Source organism: Haliotis rufescens, unplaced genomic scaffold (genome assembly GCF_023055435.1).
Source record: "Haliotis rufescens isolate VD_foot unplaced genomic scaffold, xgHalRufe1.0.p SCAF_7, whole genome shotgun sequence".
Taxonomy (NCBI): domain Eukaryota; kingdom Metazoa; phylum Mollusca; class Gastropoda; order Lepetellida; family Haliotidae; genus Haliotis; species Haliotis rufescens.
This window is the reverse complement of record NW_025964361.1, coordinates 2,848,924-2,869,301: the sequence shown is the minus strand read 5'-3', so window position 1 is coordinate 2,869,301 and position 20,378 is coordinate 2,848,924. Positions and strand designations below refer to the sequence as shown.

The 20,378-nt window shown below is 40.2% G+C and overlaps 1 protein-coding gene across 13 annotated transcripts in view; it reads right to left on the bottom strand.

Annotated features, from left to right (window-relative positions):
- Positions 1–20,378, bottom strand: part of LOC124139611 (C-Jun-amino-terminal kinase-interacting protein 4-like) — a 111,102-nt gene that overhangs the window by 19,517 nt on the left and 71,207 nt on the right. The window lies entirely within an intron of this gene.

The following is a 20,378-nucleotide window of genomic DNA, read 5'->3' as shown; positions in this document are numbered from 1 at the left end:
CAGGATCAGAAAGGTAACACTGCTGTGGTCCGCCTGTGAAATTCATGGTAGACTATCACTTGATCTGGAACGATACAATTGTCACAGACAGAATCCAAATTAGAGGTATCAAACCAATATGACATACCTCTGATGTCAAGCCTGATTTACCACATACCCTAACAACATATACAAGCCACCCTGTTTACTAATACCATACATTCTGTCTCAGACTGTCAACGTACTTTTACCAAATCAGATTTATACAGACAAATGGGGGAAAAAAGAGCATATTTACTGAATGAGACAAGATTCATAAATATTACATATGTCTGTCTTTCCATCGGGGCATTTAGGAACTGCCTGTCCGTGATCATTTCATCCAAGAAATGCATGTGGAATTCATGCAAGTCATGTGTGTTAACTTGCTTGTCTAACTTGCTAGTCACACATCTACCTACTTCCATGCATAACTAACCATGCATTCAGAACAAATTCATAACATACTCTTGTGCACAAAAAACCAAAACCACACTACATACTGTCTACATTTGCTAATACAATCTGGACAATCATCATCATCACCATCATCCCGCCGCCAATCAAAGCCATATGCATGCAGCAGTTCAAGCACCCTTGACCTCCTTCAAGAGGTCAGGTGAAAAACATCGCGTCCAAGATTATTGCACTTAAATAGCGACGTGCATGCACGTGTGTGGTGTGTTGTGTTGTGCGTGTGTGTTGTGTGTTGTGTGTGTGGTGTGTGGTGTGTGGTGTGTGGTGTGTACTAGTCCGGACTGATGCCAATTTATAGTGATAGCCCACTGAGATACCATGCCGCAGTTTAACATGAATACCCCACTCAGACACAGTATACTGACTCTGAGCCGACCAATCCTTGTTTTAGCCCCATAATGCTGAGCGCCAGACAGGGTAACAACAAGTGCCATCTTTTAACATCTTTTGGTATGACGCGGCCAGGGATCAAACCTCTTCGGGCGGACGCTCTACCTCTAGACCACGGAGGCGGTCTGACCTCCTTCAAGAGGCTACAGCCAATAAGAATCATTTATTCCACTTTGTGAAAGTAGTGACATGATATTCTAGATACTGGTAACAATAGACTATAATGACATTCATTACGGTTACCAGTTGGTGATTTTGTGAAACCCCTCTATAACTTAGTACAAGCTGCAATTGGCGTGACTTAATATTGAGCGAGTCTTGCCTTTGCAAAGTCACGATTTGTGACACCATATCTCCCAGTCATACACATGGGTTGTGACATTTTCCCAAGGCAAGGAAGTTAAGTGACTAGAAAAGTCCAGTTTCAACCCTTGCCGAAATAGGCTGGAATTATGGAGTTAGATTTTGGCTGGAATAAAGTCTATGCACAATTTGTCGAATGACGTCAACAATCTTCAGCTGTGACGTCATTCCAAAAATAATATAACAAAAACACTTAGTTGCATGAAGCTGTCATCTTTACACTGTCCTTATCAAACATTCGACAGCCATGCTGGCATATTTCGTCAACAGGATCCATATATTCATATTGTGCTGAATAAACACAAAGCCACTAGCTGCAAACTTAAAAAAGTACATCAGTAACAACTTGGAAAAATGATATTCATGCTGCTAAAAATAACCCAGGTAATGGAATCCTTATTTGGGCAAGCTTGCTGTCTACCTTTAAGGACAACCTACATTTGGGGGGCAATATTTGAGCAATAAATATCCAGTGATTGATATTATGAGTGATCAGTGTGCCATGCCCCTGGGGCATGATGACATGCAATCAACCAAGTCAGTGAGTCTGACCACCTGGTCTATTTAGTTTCCATGTAAGACAAGCATGGGTTGCTGGGGACCAATTCTAACCTTGAATCCTCATGGGACAGGTCTGGCTGTGGAGCGCCATTCCTTGTACAGCAACCATCATTCAACAGAGCTGAACATAAGCAGCTCACTCCATACCAGGTGAGATAAATTGAGCTTCATGTTCAAGATTCTTTCACTAATATAGAGAAGTGCATGCACATGTGTGTGTGCGGCTGCTTGTCCAGACTTTTGCTGGTTACATAGTGCTAACTCACTGAGATACCATGGTCTAGTTTAATATGGATACCCCACTCAGACACAGTATACTGACTTGGAGCCGACCAGTCCTTGTTTTATCCCCTTAATGCAGAGCGCCAGGCAGGGTAAAAACAAGTACCATCTTTTGCTATGACACTGCCAAGGGATCGAACACTGACCTTCCCCTCTCCAAGCAGATGTTCTATCCACAAGGCTACGGCCTCAGCCTCACTCCATACTAACAAGATGTGAGATAAGGTAAACTTGGTTACCTGAACAGTCATTTGTCCAGAGAACGAAGCTTGTGTAACATACGCACTAATAGCAACATAGGTTATCTGTTTCTGCAGCCACTGAATCAATTATTCAGGGATGAGGGAAAAGCTGGTGTGGTAATATCTCTTTACTCTTCTCCACTGTGCCTGATGTTCTACATCCACACATCCCTGACTTAATACACGACCTGTGGGATTGCCGCATCAGACTACAGCCCTCCGACCATGTTCCCGGAATAGTTCAACTCCTGTCAGGACCCTGAACATCAAAAGTCAATTACCACCATTTGGCTATACTTTTGTGACATTTTACGCTCTAAGTACATACAACACAATAGATTAGCTTTGGGCACTGATAGACTGGGCAGCTGAAGGAGCTGATCCCGAGAAACATGTTCGTTATTGAATGTGCTTCAGAGCTGATCACAACGGTGTTGACAGTGACGCTGGAGAGGTCATGCTATTACGACAACACTCTCGTCACTTCACCCACTCCGGGATGACACTTATGCCAGCACCAGAGTCTTCAGTTGTGTTGTAATGATCAACAGTGAAAACGGCTTGTGTCACTACAAAGGCTGTGATTATGCCCAACCTTCTGTTATGCCCATTACAAGATTTCCTGAACATTTCATATCAATTTAATTAGCAAACCTCTAAAGAACAGCATTTTCTCAGATGAAAATATACAAAGCTGCTTCCGCTGCCTTTTGTCAGTGTAAAGCAAACTTGATTGAATTCTACTGAAGCCAGTCCTTACTTGCCCAAAGGACACCTAACATACTAATCATATAACGATTAGCAAGGAAGCAGAATCTTGCTGAATTCTGAAGGGACATGATCAATGTCTCTCAACTTTCAGTAACACCTCCTAATCGTCCCTCTACAGCCCTTTCTACAGAGAGGTAGGTCGTGAAAGCTCAAAGGTCCTTGTCTAATAGTGCAACATGGCAGTAGGCAGCAACTAGAACTGACCTTGGCCTCATCAGTTTCAAATTATCTATTCTTGGAAACGAACACACGAAAACTATTTGCTTTCTCCCTTAATCATTTTGAAGCCAACGACCAAGAAACAAATCTATCTTTGAAATGTTTCAAATGACCCCCTAATGTGTTTTAGTGATTTGATTGGTGCCCTCTGCACAAGCTTGGAGACACAAATCTTGGATCAATAGCCACAATGTGTGTTAATGCAAATACACCTGTCTGTCCTTGTGCAGGACGTCACAGACCCATGACCGGGGCAGGACCGCTACAGAGGAGTACTGCTGTAGTCAGTCTGGTGCATCCTGGGGGCTGCAAGTTCGTGGACAGAGTCAGGAGGTGCTTGGAACATTATCATCTCGTTACCTTGTTCTTCAGACACATAATGTGAGGACTGTGAACTGGTTGTGATCAATGACTTTCTCAATGACCGAGCAACACAGCGGTAGAAACTACCATTTTGATCCACTAGTCCTTAGGGGTGACTATTGGTCTGGAAATCACTATTGCGATAACTACTGATATTGAAAGAAACTATTGCGATAACTATTGATATTGCAAGCAACTATTGAGATAAATATCGATAGTTTTCAGTGTATCATTTTAGTTGGGTTTTAGAGTTGAATTAAACCTTGGAACTGAAGTTTCCTTTGAATGTGATAACCATAACAACAAATATAAAGTAAAGTTTGAGATATGACTGATTTGTTTTTTCTTTACCCTCATAATTTAGGAAAAAGAAACTTCCACATTACCATGTGTAAATTGCTATCACTCATGATCAAAAGAAAAACAAATTTGAACAGCATTGCATGTATTTTATTGATATGGAAAATACAATCGAAACTATAGATATTCCTAACTGAAATCAATACTATTGATTGGAAACTGATTAAAAAATTGATCTATTGATTTTAAGTGCTTATCAATAGCAGTATATCGATATTTCGATTTATCGTGACACCCGTACTAGTCCTTATAATGATAACGTATAGCAAAACCCTTAAAAATGGCAAATTTCTACTAGTCCTTATGATACCTTAACTATTGAGGAGTTTAGCAATGACTACAGGACTAGTGCCAATTTCTAATGCTGCAGCACCTCATGGCCTGTAAATAATTGAGTCAGGCCGGTGGTTGATAGCATGAACAACAGTTCCTGAGTTACCATGACACCAATAAACCAGGTTACATTCTGACTGACTTCATTATTTAAATTTTAGTACATTTGATAGTTTTGAGTTTCTTTTGATTGGACAGTAGAAAGCATGGTACAAACTGACATTTCATTATGTACCTTATTGAGTGTATCCTGTTGATAACGACACAATTAACTGAAGATTCTGGTCCTACGTTTCGTGTCAAGTGACGGACTAATCGTAAAACTGTCATGTTCCATTTGAGCAAATTGTTTTCATTATAAAGCCCCAGATTTTCTTTTCTCATATTCCTTTCAGAACATGCAACACGAGGTAAAGTCAATGAAACATTCCTTCACAAACAAGCATCAATCATCCAGGTCTTCAAATACTAGCCGATCACCATTGTCTGTATCGAATCATACAGTAATTTGTAAGCCTTTTATCCGCACACTGGGGCTTAGATGCAGTCAAGAGAGACACATGAATTGGTGCTTCTCTTCTTCTCACTCAGGTGGCTTTTCAGGTCAGCAGTCTTCATGACCTGCTTGCCCTGAAGCCTAATCCTTACTGAACCTCTGTGATGTGATCTCATTGACCTCAATAATCAGATGAGGTCTGGCAATGACATGGTATGCAGCAGAGCTTGGCATGCACAAGGACCATTCAGAAAAATATCTTCAATTTAGCATCAGATTTTTTGCTGCTTGCCTCTCATTTCAATGAGTAAGTGCAAGGGACCGTATTTGAGAAAATCCCCTATATGCATGTTTGTTTTTTAACATTGCATCTCAATTTTTATCAATCTTGAACTTTTTTGAAAACTGAATTTTTTATTGGGTTTCTGAATGTACAAACTTTCAAACATATCTTTTTCATCAGGTACCTGAAATGCAAAGCTGCAAAAGTACACAAAAAATGGCAAACAAAAATAACAATTGATGCCATTAAAGGTATTGAATAAATCAAACTGTTTGCAATTAGAAACACTTAAGTTTAATTACACCCCATGAAAAAAATATATTTCAAGGTAAAATCAATATGCCTATTTTGTTTGTCTTTTTCAAGAAATCAACTTTTTCTCCCTTAATATCAGTAACATTGATTCCTTAAGCTCATGCGCAATGAGGTAGAACTCACACTAATGTCGAAAGTGCTCCAAACAATTCAAATATGGATTGCACATATTCTTGCATTACAATGGCAGCTTTCTAACAATATCATTTTTTGTATTTCTTGCTGGGATTAACCAGTTAGCTGAAGCCAAACTTGGTCAATTGTCTGAAGGGAGGTACCTATGAACGAAACCTCCCAATGACTTCCGTCATGGCATGTTTCAGCATGACCAATCAGCAGAGTTGGAGGTTTGACAAGATTTCTGAATTTTCTTCCTTGTTTGGTCATAAGTGTCCGCTACAGCACTTCCTCTGCCCATACAAAGCGTGTCTAAATATAGCCTGATTTAGTCCTTGTGCGTGTTACCAAGGTAATATGGAAACTGTAAGAAGTTTTTCGGAGTAAACGTGATAGCAATTTCAGGACAGCAGTTTCCGCCAGGACTGATCTTCCCTTCCTAATGTAATACGTCAATATGACAACTGTGCCAATATGTAATGTGCAAAGATTTCAGATGATGAAGCAAATCCCCCGATTCGTCAGTCTGCATCCTCCATAATGGCCAGGAAATGAGGTGGCTCTATGGTCTGGAGCAGATGGAGGATGAAGACGGGTGAATTGGTCCAGTATACAGCAAGATTATATTAGAGATGGCAACCTTCGTCACTGTTCATCCGTATGTTGTCATTAAATTGGACGGGAGAGAAAGGAGCACTTGGGCTGTGTGTTCATTGTCATCGAATTAAAGAGTCTCGAGGCTGTGGTCTCTTGAGGCCAGACCAATATTGATATATGCTATTACCTTGCCACCACTGGCATTTACCAAGCTCACTGGGATTAAATGATCATATCACACCACCGTGGCCTAACCAGATCATAATGACTTAAGCTTACATCAGGGTAATTGAACACGGGTGACACTGCAAATGGATTTTCCTATTTAGCAGCATTAGAACATTTTGCCTTTCTAGAAACCCTTTTCAACATCAAAGCAAATATTGGGCTTGGGGGGATCCTTTAGATTTTTCTTTCAATAATCAGAAATTGGTATGTATTGGATATTATTTATTACTTATATGTAAAGGGATATAAAGATCAAATGTCTCTTGAAAATGATATAAAACCCTATAACATATGGAAGATAAATTTGTTCTGCCTTTCTCAGATGTTGAGCAACGTTTGCCCAATCGGCTATGTGATTTTCTCAGAAACAAAGAGCAGATCAATGATGGCATGTGAAAACTTTCAAACTTTGGATTCATTTGAATGTCAAACTAGATTAGAAATACCTGCAATCCCATAAGACCTAGACTTCCACAGAAAACAGACAATGGCACTGTAGCTCTCTTAAATCAGTTATTAGAAATGTTAAAAAAGAAATTAATATGAACAAACCAACTTAGGGTGGACATGACAAATGATCCAGACTCAATGCCTCACCAGTCAAGCAGCATTCAAGAGTGAGTGAGTGAGTACGGTTTTACGCCGCTTTTAGCAATATTCCAGCAATATCATAGCGGGGGACACCACAGATGGGCTTCACACATTGTACCCATGCTTGGGAATCGAACCCTGGTCTTCGGCGTGACGAGCAAACGCTTTAACCACTAGGCTACCCGACACACACACACCAAACATTTAAGAAGACAAATTAATAAACGAATTCCCTGCGGAACAAATTACATTCTTGCAAGGTGTTTTTCTATTAAAAAATTCAGGGTCAACAACTATAAATAGAAAAATATCTGGTTTTGTAGCAGGAGCTGAAAAAAAATTCTAATCTTGAAACAAAATACAGACCCTCCCCCCACATCCCCATTCCCAGAATATCATATTTTCGGCCCTTGATTGTTAATTATAGGCTAGCACCTGTACCAAAATGTCGCATTGGAAGAATAAAGAAATTGAAATCCATAAGACAATCATGTCGTCATTGTCACTACAGCTTCCAAATGCCCCTTTAGACAGTCATGTATAAGAAGGGCAGTTTGAGAGGATATTTCACATTCACAAAGAAATTCTAGTTAGTCAGTTCAAAATGACTTACTTACTTTACTGGAGCATAGTTGGTAATTTAAGGTTTCGGCAAATCATTTGTTTGTTGTTTAACGCCGCACTCAGCAATATTCCAGCTATATGACGGCGGTCTGTAAATAATCAAGTCTGGACCAGACAATCCAGTGAGCATCGATCCACGCAATTAGGATACAATGACATGTATCAACCAAGTCAGCAAGCCTGGGTTTGGCAAATCAAAAGTGTTACTAAAGCCGTATATTATTAAAGAAGGACAGGCTCCACAGACATTATTTCTAGGTCTAATGAGCGTGTTATATGAAAATGATACATTGAAATTTCATTGGGATAAACCTGTTTGCATTGCTGACTTGATGAACATAATAACCTTTGAATTTGCAGACAAGACCATTGCTGTTTGAATGTCTAAGGATCAAATTTGCCTTGACTGTTGACATTCCCCAAACCTCAAAACACATCCCCACTCCCGACCTGTGAAGATCCGGGCTAGAATAGGTCTTCAGCGACCCATAACAGGCGACTATGCTTGTCGTAAGAGGCGACTAACAGGATGAGAAGGTCAGGCTCGCTGACTTGGTTGATGCACGTCATCGTATCCCAAATGCACGGATCTATGCTCAATCACTGAATTTTCAGGTCCAGACCCGATTTTTTACAAGCCGCCGTCATATAGCTGGAATATTGCTGAGTGCGGCGTTAAACAACAAACAAACAAACATCGCCACTCAAGAACATTAGCTGGTGAGTCCTTTATCAAGGGCAAGTCATCCTGTCTTTCTCAATCATTAGACCATGCTATTGAGAATGTGGAGACCTTAATGGTTTTCTAATCAAGAAGGCTTGAACACACTGAGAAACTTTCAAGCTGACTGATCCGTTGATTTTAGAAGAAAAAAATCTTTATTTGAAGGAAACGACTATTTCTGCCTGGGGACTTTATTGAATTCCTGATTGAGGCCATATTGAATTCCACATTGTCATGATATTGAATTCTAGAACCATTGAACAGATCTGAATCCCTCTTCCCCGAGAACATCTCATTCCATCAAGGACACAAAGCCACATGTACATATGTCGTACATTGACAACCAGGTGAACAGCCAATGTCACAGCCTAACAAAGACATTACTGTCAAATCATGTCCCTCATTGCACAAAGACATTAAGACGAAAACCAATTTCCAAAAGAAACCTTCCATGACATAAGAATTGATTATTGCTCAATTACTTCCGGTTGGTATATTCAATAGCAGTATGAGATAGAATGTTCAGTCTTGCTGAAAATTAATTTTCAACTTTGCACATTTCTTTTTCGGGATTGATGAAAGACACATGAACATAGCTGGTGGTGGAATTTCATCAAATTCTGAGAACAACACAAACCTAAAAGCAGGCACCCACAAAATATATTTGGAGAAGTTTACTATGGTCATGGATACCAGGCAACAAAGTGAGTTAGTGAGTTGGGTATTACGCCGCTTTTAACAGTATTCCACTTATATCATGGCGTGTCAGCTTAATGTGGGAGGAAAGCCCGAAGTGATGCAGATCTCAAGAGGTTTACCACTTCGGTGAAACCCACAAGCACGGGTATGGTGCTGACAAACCTAGAAACATAATTGGGGCGAACCGGGATTCGAACCCACAATCATAGGTTTCTGGTGTGCCCAAGGGACGCAACTCTGCACAGAGAATCATGGCGCCTTAGACGACTGGGCCACCCGTGCCCCCACCAGGCAACAAAGGTCACATGGACCATGCTAGATGGGTGCACAACAGCATCTTGATCCTCTTTGTCCAACATGATCAGGGTGATTGGAATGCTTTGTACTGCATACGAATAAGGTCAATCTTGAACCATGGAAATCTAAATGCTGCTGCCTGAAAAGAATCCTTGACCAAGGTGAAGACACGGTGAAAGAAAGAGAATCCATGACCAAGGTGAAGACACAGTGAAAGAAAGAGAATCCTTGACCAAGGTGAAGTCACAGTGAAAGAAAGAGAATCCTTGACCAAGGTGAAGTCACAGTGAAAGAAAGAGAATCCTTGACCAAGGTGAAGACAGTGAAAGGAAAAAAATCCTTGACCAAGGTGAAGACACAGTGAAAGAAAGAGAATCCTTGACCAAGGTGAAGTCACAGTGAAAGAAAGAGAATCCTTGACATAGGTGAACAGAATGCTACTACCACTTCACACCACTCCTAATCAGAAATTGATCTTCAAGAAAGGATAAAAATGATTTGTAGTCATCTGCAAATGTGCTCAAGTTTGAATAATCTATTGTTCATTTGACCCTACTTATGACAAAATGTATAGACTTCTTGAACTTTCCATGCACCAAAATATTCATCAAAACATCCCTTACATGCACCAATAGAGGTTGAAGTTACCATTTTACATTTTAACAGATCCTTAAAAAAAGTGACTTGAAAATAGACAACCCGAATGAAACCAGTAGTGGTGTAACGATTGGTTGGTTGGTTGGTTGTTTGACGCCGCACTCAGCAATATTCAAGCTATATGACAGCGATCTGTAAATAATCGAGTCTGGACCAGACAATCCAGTAATTGATATCATGAGCATCGATCCACGCAATTGTGATACGATGACATGCATCAACCAAGTCAGCGAGCCTGACCCCCCGATCCCGTCAGTCGCCTTTTACGGCAAGCATGGTTTGCTGAAGACCTATTCTACCCTGGACCTTCACAGATCGTGTAATGATATGGCAATACAGTATTATATACGAGGCTCATGATACAATACATCGATTTACAACCCATGAAATGCAATACGTATTACAATACATTACATTACAAGTTATATTGTTGTATTGTTAAAAACACATGAATAATATCAGGAACTGTTCAAGGACAAGCTTATGCCGATTCTCTAGTATTTGTTGGCTACAAACAGCGTAATATTCACAGTGGTCTCTAGCCTCTATGTTTCTCTCCTACAATATCCAACCTTCACTCTCCGAAATTTAAACTATATGATTCAGGGTTGTGATTCACCTTCTAAAAGAAGGAAAACAAACTGGTTAAATAAAAGTACTTTATTGGTATACAAATCATATCACACCTATGGTATCAGGATACATATTGTATCGCGGTCTCACTGCATCGTTACACCTACAGAAACAAGCATGACTTCAGCTTGTGCAATGGCCATCATCATCACTGACTTAGTTGAATGACCAAGGTGACTGACTGAGTTGTACTGAAAAACGTGCCAGTGACATGAATTAGGTTCACGGTTCTTGTTGCGAAATAAGCAACAATGACATTAATTTTTTATCCCTGACTCGATTCCTGGTATTGTATGAAAGAGATGTATTGTATAACACCATTCCATCTCCCATTATGTGGTAACCTAATACCTTAGTAACTTTGACAGACTGCAAGAAACGATCCCAACAATATAAATATCACTGACCTTTGAAACAGAAAGGCAATCTTCCCTTGATAACAAACATCAAATGGTTTGAAAATACATTTCTTGAAGAAATCAGTCCTTTTTTTTCCTTGATGCAACATTAAAACTGAACCGCCATGCTAAGCTACCCTTTTGCAACACTTAAACAGGTTAATACCTTAACAATGACCTTTCCAATGATTGCAAGGATTCTCCTACAGGGATTACTGAAACTGGTCAACATTTGAAACAATGTCATTGAATTCAAAATTTGGCACAAGACTCACTATTACAGTTTAAGTTAAATGGGGGATTACATCTCTATGGTCATCTGTTCATTTGCAGCATGTGTCTAGATGCTGTTGTGAGTATCTTGTGTGAGACTGAAACTTTGTCTCGGATTAATACGGCAAAACATTAACTGTTACACTGATAGTCATCTTCCTGAGGCATGGGAGTTAACTGACTACGAAAGTCCAGTTTCCACCCTTGCTGAACAAGGCTGGTATAATGGAGTTACATTTTGGCTGGACTAACGAGTCTATGCATAGTCAAATCAAAATTGTGCAACAAAATCGAAATCCAGTTCGTAAACTGTCATGCTGATTTTGGTCAGTTGCAAAGCATGTGCACCCACCGCCAACTTGTTGTTTACAGATATTTTCCAAATCTTTTCAAGTTTTTAATCAAGGTGCTCATGTGATTTAATGCACTTCGCGATGTAAGACTCGTTTTATCACGAAATAGATCTTGATATCAATCAGATTGTCTTGACTGGGCACTGCCATTTTGTTTAAAGCAAATGCAAGTGATACAAGAGGTGGAATCTGATTGGTCCATAGGAGAGGCATAGAAGGGACATAACTCATAACAGCCACTGGCGCTTCAATCGAGCCCAGGAATTCTAGCCAAGTTTGGCAAGGGTGGAAACTGGACTTTTATATAGAGAATCTCACCCGAGTGTCTTTTGATATCAAATATATCAACACGAGTTGATAAAAGTGGAAAAATTCCGAGGCTTGCTGAGGATTTTTGCCACTTTTATCAACGAGTGTTGATATATTTGATATCAAAAGATACGAGGGTGAGATTTTATTTATCATCCAACATCATTCTTTCAACTTTTTCAATTTGTAGACAGTAATCAGCAGTGTCTTCAGTGTAAAAAGTACTGCAAACAGCTTCAATAGCAGAGCCATTAGTGATGTCATTTGATTGTGACGTCATGGTAACCAGTGTAGATATCGCTTGATCTCATCCAAGCGATATCTCCTGTGGGAGCCAGTTTTGGATGATAAAGTCAGTTAACTCACTTGCCTCGGGAAGATGACTGATAGTTTTCAACACAGTTTCTGACTTCTGACCACTGGTGAAAGGAGCTAGCAAGATGTGACATACAAAACTGTGGACTACTATCAGCCAAGCTTTGAAGAGAGAAAATATATTTTACTAGATTTGGACGTTTGACTGCCATGTTGATGTTTTGTATATTTGCTATTAAACCCAGCACTCAGTAAGTTACCAGAAACATGACCAGTGATCGCTATTGCACAGATCCACCCTGTTGAGGTATGATAAGCAATCGACAAGTCATCAAGCCTGATCATCCAATACATTTGGTCACCTCTTACGACAAGCATAAGTTGCTGGAGACCTGAAGACCTGGAATCCCTACTGACTCCAAATCCCTAGTAACTCGATATACTTATCTGACTTGGAATCCTTACTGACTTGGAATCCCTACAAATGAGGAATCCCTACTGACTCCAAATCCCTAGTAACCTGGATCCTTACTAACCTGGATCCTTACTGACTTGGAACCCATACAAACCCGGAATCCTTACTGACTCCTAATCCCTAGTAAACCAGAATCCCTACTGACTTGGAACGCCATGAACCCGGAATTCCTAATGACTCCAAATCCCTAGTAACCCGGAATTCTTACTGACTCGGAATTACTACTAACCCGGAATCTCTACTGACTCCAAATCCCTAGTAACTCGGAATCCTTACTGACTCGGAATTACTACTAACCCGGAATCCCTACTGACTCCAAATCCTTAGTAACCCGGATTCCTTACTGACTTGGAACCCCTACAAACCCGAAATCCCTACTGACTCCAAATGCCTAGTAACCCGAAATCCTTACTGACTTGGAACCCCTACAAACCCAGAATCCCTACTGACTCCAAATCCCTAGTAACCCAGAATCCTTACAGACTTGGAATCCCTACAAACCCAGAATCCCTACTGACCTGGAATTACTACTGACCCAGAATCATTAATGACTCAGAATCTTTTCTAACCTAGAGTCCCCACTCAGCATGATGATACTTAATGAGTCTTTGCAGTGATGACGTCTTACAGGACACCATTTCATAGTCTACGGCCTATTTCAGGGAAATGTCCAGACATTGCAATTAGTGTTGTGTGTTAGACTGAGATCCTTGTCTCTGTGAATAAAAGGTATTCATCAAACTGTTAGATGAAAAAAAATGATAAAATTAGACTAAGCAGGCAAATAAATTGATGCTTCAAAGATCTGAACAAACCCTGTTGGGATGCCAATTTGCCTGAGCCTACTAGCTGCTTGACAAAGGCTACCCATTGAAGAAGAAGCTAACAAGTAACTCACCATTCATTTCTACTAGGAAATAATTAAAATCACTGACAGCAATCTAAAAGGGCAAAATGTTACAAATCAATTCAATATACAAGTCCTAGATCTTCCCGGGAAGACCAATACATCGTCCACCTGTCCCGACGGGGAGAATGAATGTCTAATCATGATACATGACCCATCATTAAAAGCGATTTGTTGGCCATCCTCCTCATTACATTTGTTCTGACAAACTCGGACTCCTCAATCCTTCCCTGTGGTCTTGGCCTGACAGTCTTGGACATTAAGAGCCCGTAATGAGATGAATACAGCAACATAAATAGCTAGCTTTCATTAAATCTTCAAACAAAATGCATTGCAAGATCCTTCTTAGCCTGATGGATTGATGTGAAGTTGGAAAACAATACTAAAATACTTCCTATCACCTACAAAGAAGGAAGGTTCAACAACAGGTGTTTGGAAGAAATATGTTCTAGTTCAGTTCTAAAACAGAGAAAACTTGCCATTAAAAAGATTAATTTCTATTTTCAGGTTTCAGAATCAATATGGGTTCTACAATAGGTGTTAAGTAAGCTGATTTGGAAGACATCAGTTCTAGTTCTGTTCTAGAACAGAGAAAACTTGTTATTAAAAAATATATATCTATTTTCAGGTTTCTGGATCAATTTGGTTTAAAAAAAGGTGTTAAGAAAGCTGAATTTGAAGGCAGAACTTTTAGGGCCGGTCTAGATTTGAAAAAAATGTATCAAATGTGCAGTTTAAAAAACCTGAAAAACAATCTCTATTTTCAGTTTCAGCATCATGTGGAAGGGGAGAAAAAAAATCTCAAAATAATTATAGACCTAAAAAAATCAAGTAAACTTAAATATTGAAATCATTCATTACTGAAACCCTTGGCCAGTAATAACTTTCTTCGATATTTTGCAAAAAACATTACAGCTGGGTTTATCTGAAAACAACTGCCAATCCATCAGTGACACAATAAGAAGACTTGGGATCAGTAAGCTCTGAAGGACTGAAACCTAATCAAATGACAACAGCTAATACACCATTTGCTTTCCGCCATCTTCTCTAAGCCAAATAACGCTCACTGTCAACCATATTTTGAGTGTTTTTGTGACATTGAGAAGTCTAGAAGAACATCTTTTGCAATGCAATATTTCATCTGACCGAAGGTCTCTACATCACAAGGTGAATAAAATTATTGTGTATGTTTTTCTGTTGGAAGAAGTGAAGGAAGGGAAGATACTTGTGTATCACATTGTGACATTTTCGCACCATGAAGGAAGCTCAAGTAAAGAAAGGAAAGATTGTAGTGAAATTCTTGTGTATTTTGTACGAGATTCGGTACTCAGACATGAGACTAAAAAATCCATCCAAAACCAAATTGAAAACATATAAAATGTCTAAGTCGCTTTGGTTATTAATAAACCAGCAACAACAGTCTTAGGGAATGGGAATAGTCTGTCTACAGACTTGAACCAACGTTATCGAGCGAGTGAGTTAATGTATGGGTATTTTATGCTGTATTTGTCACAGTTATACCAGTGTCATGGTTGTATCATGATGATCTGGAAATGACTCAACTTGCCAAACCAGTCGTCTATATTTTACAAAGCAGTCGGTCATGTTCCAGACATATTACGGCAGCCAGAAAATAAGTGGATGAGTCCAGGCATAGTTGATTTCATGAGCAATGGTCTAGACCGTTCAGATGATGAGCTCCAATGTTGGAGATAGAGACACAAACTCCCAATGTTGGAGATTGAGACACAAACTCCCAATGTTGGAGATAGAGACACAAACTCCCAATGTTGGAGATTGAGACACAAACTCCCAATGTTGGAGATTGAGACACAAACTCCCAATGTTGGAGATTGAGACACAAACTCCCAATGTTGGAGATTGAGACACAAACTCCCCATGTTAGAGATTGAGACACAAAACAGTTGAGTTACCACAGAGGACAATCTAGAATAGTTAGGGTCCAAAATTAGTCATCTAAAACATATAATCAGTAATCATAAGCTGATTGATATTGGATGTTACTCTGTTCAGAATGACTACAAATCTCACTGTAAAAGCATTGTGCACTGAAATCTCGATTTTTTCAAATGGCTTCTCATGGTTCTGGGACACACTCTAAACTTTCAAGGTGAGGGAGACAGTAATAGGATGTAGAAATCTTTATTACTAAAAAAAGGTAAACGATACAGATTTACTAGCAAGGGATTTTCTGAAAAAACGTTGACATTCAAAAGGTATCTGTATTTCAACACATTAGCCACTTGGACATCAAAATTTAATTTTCAATTTTGCTCTCTTTGATATCAGGAATATGACAACATTGATTCTATGAATTTATGATGTGTGTTTCCTTTTCAGACTGATAGTGATTGAATTATTGATAAATACTGGTCCCCAGACATGATGCTGCCAAACTGATAACCTATGTGTTGCAAATAATTTGTTTCCTTCCCAGGTCATCCATACATCAAGTCACATGTGGTGAGTGTGTGAGTGAATCTGGTTTAACATTGCTTTGAACAGTATTTCAGTGATGTCATCGCATGTCAGCTTGATGTAGGAGGTAAGCCTGCAGTGATGCAGATCTTGATGAGATGTTGTGAAATGGTGTTTAACGTCGCGTCCAAGATTATTGCACTCATGTAGCAACATGCATGCACTATTGTGTGTGTCTGGCTGCTTGTTAAACTAGTCCGGACTAGTGCCGATTTTATAGTACTAGCCCCTTGAGATGACATGTCGCTTTTAACATGAATACCCCACTCAGATCTTTTAACGTCGCTTGGTATGACACGGCTGGGGATCGAATCCCCAGACCTTCCACTCTCCGGGCGGATGCTCTGCCACGGACCACGAAGGCAGTTTCCAGGTCATGGACTTGCCCCTTGTTGGTGAAACTCACAAGCACAGGTATGGTGCTGGCAAACCAAGAAACAGGAACAGGGTTAACTGGGATTCAAACCATCAGTTGCTTTGCCGAGATGACCTGGACATTATATGTCAAATCCCTCCAAACTTGACCAGGACCCTGACATACCAGAGCAGGGTCGAATCAAATGAACGTGTTACAAATGCTTTTGCACATACAGCAAGTGTCTACTTGTACTAGTCCAGACTAATGTGATCCAAGTCCACTTAGATGCTGCAGTTTTAACTCTGACTCCAACTCAGACACGGTATCCTCACTCCAAACTGACCAGTCCTCAATTTATTCCCTTAATGCCGAGTGCCAGACAGGGTAACAATAAGTACCATCTTTTGACATTATTTTTGGTATGATGCGGCCAGGGATAAAACCACCAACCTTCTGCTCTCTTGGCAGACTCTCAATTTGCTAGAACATGGAGGTGGTTCAGAATTCTATGAATACTTCAAGGCACTATTGATCGGTTCATCAAAGTTCCAGTCTTATTGACTGTCATTTTCTTGAGAATATTTGAAAAATAAAATTGAGCTCTTTTGCTTGCCTCATCCATTAAAGTGTCATCCTTATAAACATTTTCTTTTCTTGAGAAAATTTGAGACACAAAGTGAAAGTGAGTTAAAGAATACATGCGTTGCAAGAATGTAGAAAACAATATCTTGAAGAAAAACCATCCTGAGATAAAACGCTCAGTCCCTTATTTCCGACAAGCTCCCTTATCTGTCCCCGTTAATGGCCAGATGCTATTTCTCATACATCAATAAGGACAAAAATTGATTCATTCCTTTCCATTTGATGGTAGCCATGCAAACTGGCCATGTCAACACTCCTCACTAATAACAACTGTTATCTGATTAACTATAAAGTTCATTGACATATCAAGTTTGTGTGATAACATTCAACACGCATTTGCCCGAGAATCAATGTCACAGTTGTGTTTCATCTTTACTGGATCCACACTATGTAAACTGTGGCCTTCACCATATCTCGGAGAGGATTTATTGGCGACTGACACAGACCATGTTTATCTTGCTGAAAGTGCAATTGTGATATGAATAGCAGGTCTTCTCAATTAAGTACTGGACAGTCTTTGGGTGTTCAGTTCAAAACAAAGAAGATTGACGAACTGACTGACGAAATCAGGCAGATTCTAACACATCTTCAAAGGATCCTGGAATGCCAAAGGGATGCAACTCGGCGCAGCAGAAAGGGCAAGATCAACGGGTCCAGCCGTACATCACTGGAAAATGGTATTACACTCATGGTCAGTTTCATGATTGACCAGTATGTGCCCCAAACTTCTGAGTTTACTAGACCCGGCTTGTCTCTTTGCATTATATTTAATACATTTCAGTGTCATCATATGAACTATTATTAGCTGATCTTACTGGACCAAACATAATTCACAAGGCTTGGGCTTTGGACTAATGGCTAAAGTTTCCTGGTGGCGTTACGATGTGGACTGTTAGCTGAGCTAACTAGACCAAACATCATTTTACTGGACTTGGTCATCAAACTAGTGGCTAAAGTCACTGACTGTTCACATGTTGCCTCATCCCGCATCCAGACTGTCCTCCCCCCTCACTACCCGCATCAACCATATTCATGAGACTCCGAGCCGACCAGTCCTTGTTTTAGCCCCTTAATGCCGAGCCCCAGGCTGGATGACAACAAGTACCATCTTTTAATGTCTTTTGGTATGACATGGCCAGGATAGAACCCCGGGCCTTCCGCTCTCCTAGCGGATGCTCTACCACTAGACCACGGAGGCGGCCGACACCCCACTGAGTCCTTACAAGACCTCGATGATGGTGTTATTTCACCAAATCAGATTTAATCATGTATTTAAGGCTGGAAAATTCTTCATCCTCATTTAACTGCTTCAAGTTTCATCCAAAGAGAATCAATGAGAAATACAAAAGGGATTGATATTACACACTTTTCTAAAAAAAGGAAAATGGCTATTTAAACAGAATGGAACCAGGAGAAGTGAGACAAGCTATATGGAATATTGCTTAAAGAAAAGATGCTGACATCAGGCCATTTACCTCAAGGATATGATGGCTGAATACAAAGGAATTGCAATATAAATACAGTAAAACTTGAAAAAAACAATGGAAATGAAAACATATTGCCTGTTGCATCATTACAAGGCATACAAACAGCTGCACCAAATCTTTGCAAAATTCCTGAAAACACAGTTACTGCATTAAGTGCAACAAAGGTCTACTTCAATGTAAACAAAATGAGCAGAAATCCTTAATGCTATCATTGATTAAACAGAGGAGACCGCTGAATCAGAATGAAAACAATCTCAAAGTTTTCTCTTGATCAAAAAGTGCCATGAACAATATTAAAAGGACACAATAATGGAATAGTTACGGCTATAAAAAGGAAAATCCCCTCTAAATCAATTCACTACATAAAATAAACCTTTCTTGATGGAACTTTCAGAAGAAAACACATGAAATGCTGACTCCATTAGAAGTCAGGTAATGACTCAAGCAAACCCATGCTGACCCAATTGGATGGGTCAGGGTGCCGTTTCATATGACTTGTTGCAAGGAAAGCAATTAAGCAAAAGAGCACTTCTTAGGATTACTAATGTAATGTAGTGCCAGTGTACTCCAGTTTAATACCAATAAAGCCTTGATACAGTGAGGCCGGGGGCAAACAGTTACATGATGAAACGGTAAACCAGAGTCGACTATGTCAAGCTCGTTTGGTGCTATTCCTGGCCATATGGTAGCCTGTGTGATGTGGGCCCCGCATCAAAGGAATCAGCAACTTGCCTCATGCCTTGATGTCGTAAAGTAGACTGCCTGATAATGGCAGTATGATTACGCCATCACCCCGCCTCAAGAAGACATCCATTTTCATAAGCATCACCACTGACCAACCTACATGCAATTATGCTACAAATTACAACTTAATAGCCTCATACAATATTGCTGGTGAACACGATATATTTGACAGTGCAGAAAGATGGCTAATTGGATATTTAATGGCAGGTGAAGCGTCCTAGTAATATGTCCATAACAAGCTTGTTTATGTATGTCGATCTCTGGCTCATCTCAGACAATAGAAGTTCTGGAGAAATAGGGAGGCAGACATGATTGAAAGGCTGGACAGTCAGTCACCTTGCGAGGGCTCCAACTCTTGGCATTTACATCACTACTAGTCTGGCTTATAGTTACGCGCTGGTTGCTAGCTATACCTCAGCTTGTATCAGTCTCAATGTAGGCACCTTGTGTAATGTCTGTTGTCAGGGGAGATGACTGAACCATGCAGAAGCTGAGGTACCCTCGGTAATGTGTGTCTGTTGTCAGGGGAGATGACTGAACCATTCAGAAGATGAGGTACCCTTGGTAATGTGTGTCTGTTGTCAGGGGAGATGACTGAACTATTCAGAAGCTGAGGCACCCTGGGTAATGTGTGTCTGTTGTCAGGTGAGATGACTGAACCATTCAGAAGATGAGGCACCCTGGGTAATGTGTGTCTGTTGTCAGGGGAGATGACTGAACTATTCAGAAGATGAGACACCCTGGGCAATGTGTGTCTGTTGTCAGGGGAGATGACTGAACTATTCAGAAACTGAGGCACCCTGGGTAATGTGTGTCTGTTGTCAGGGGAGATGACTGAACCATTCAGAAGCTGAGGCACCCTGGGTAATGTGTGTCTGTTGTCAGGGGAGATGACTGAACCATTCAGAAGCTGAGGCACCCTGGGTAATGTGTGTCTGTTGTCAGGGGAGATGACTGAACCATTCAGTAGCTGAGGCA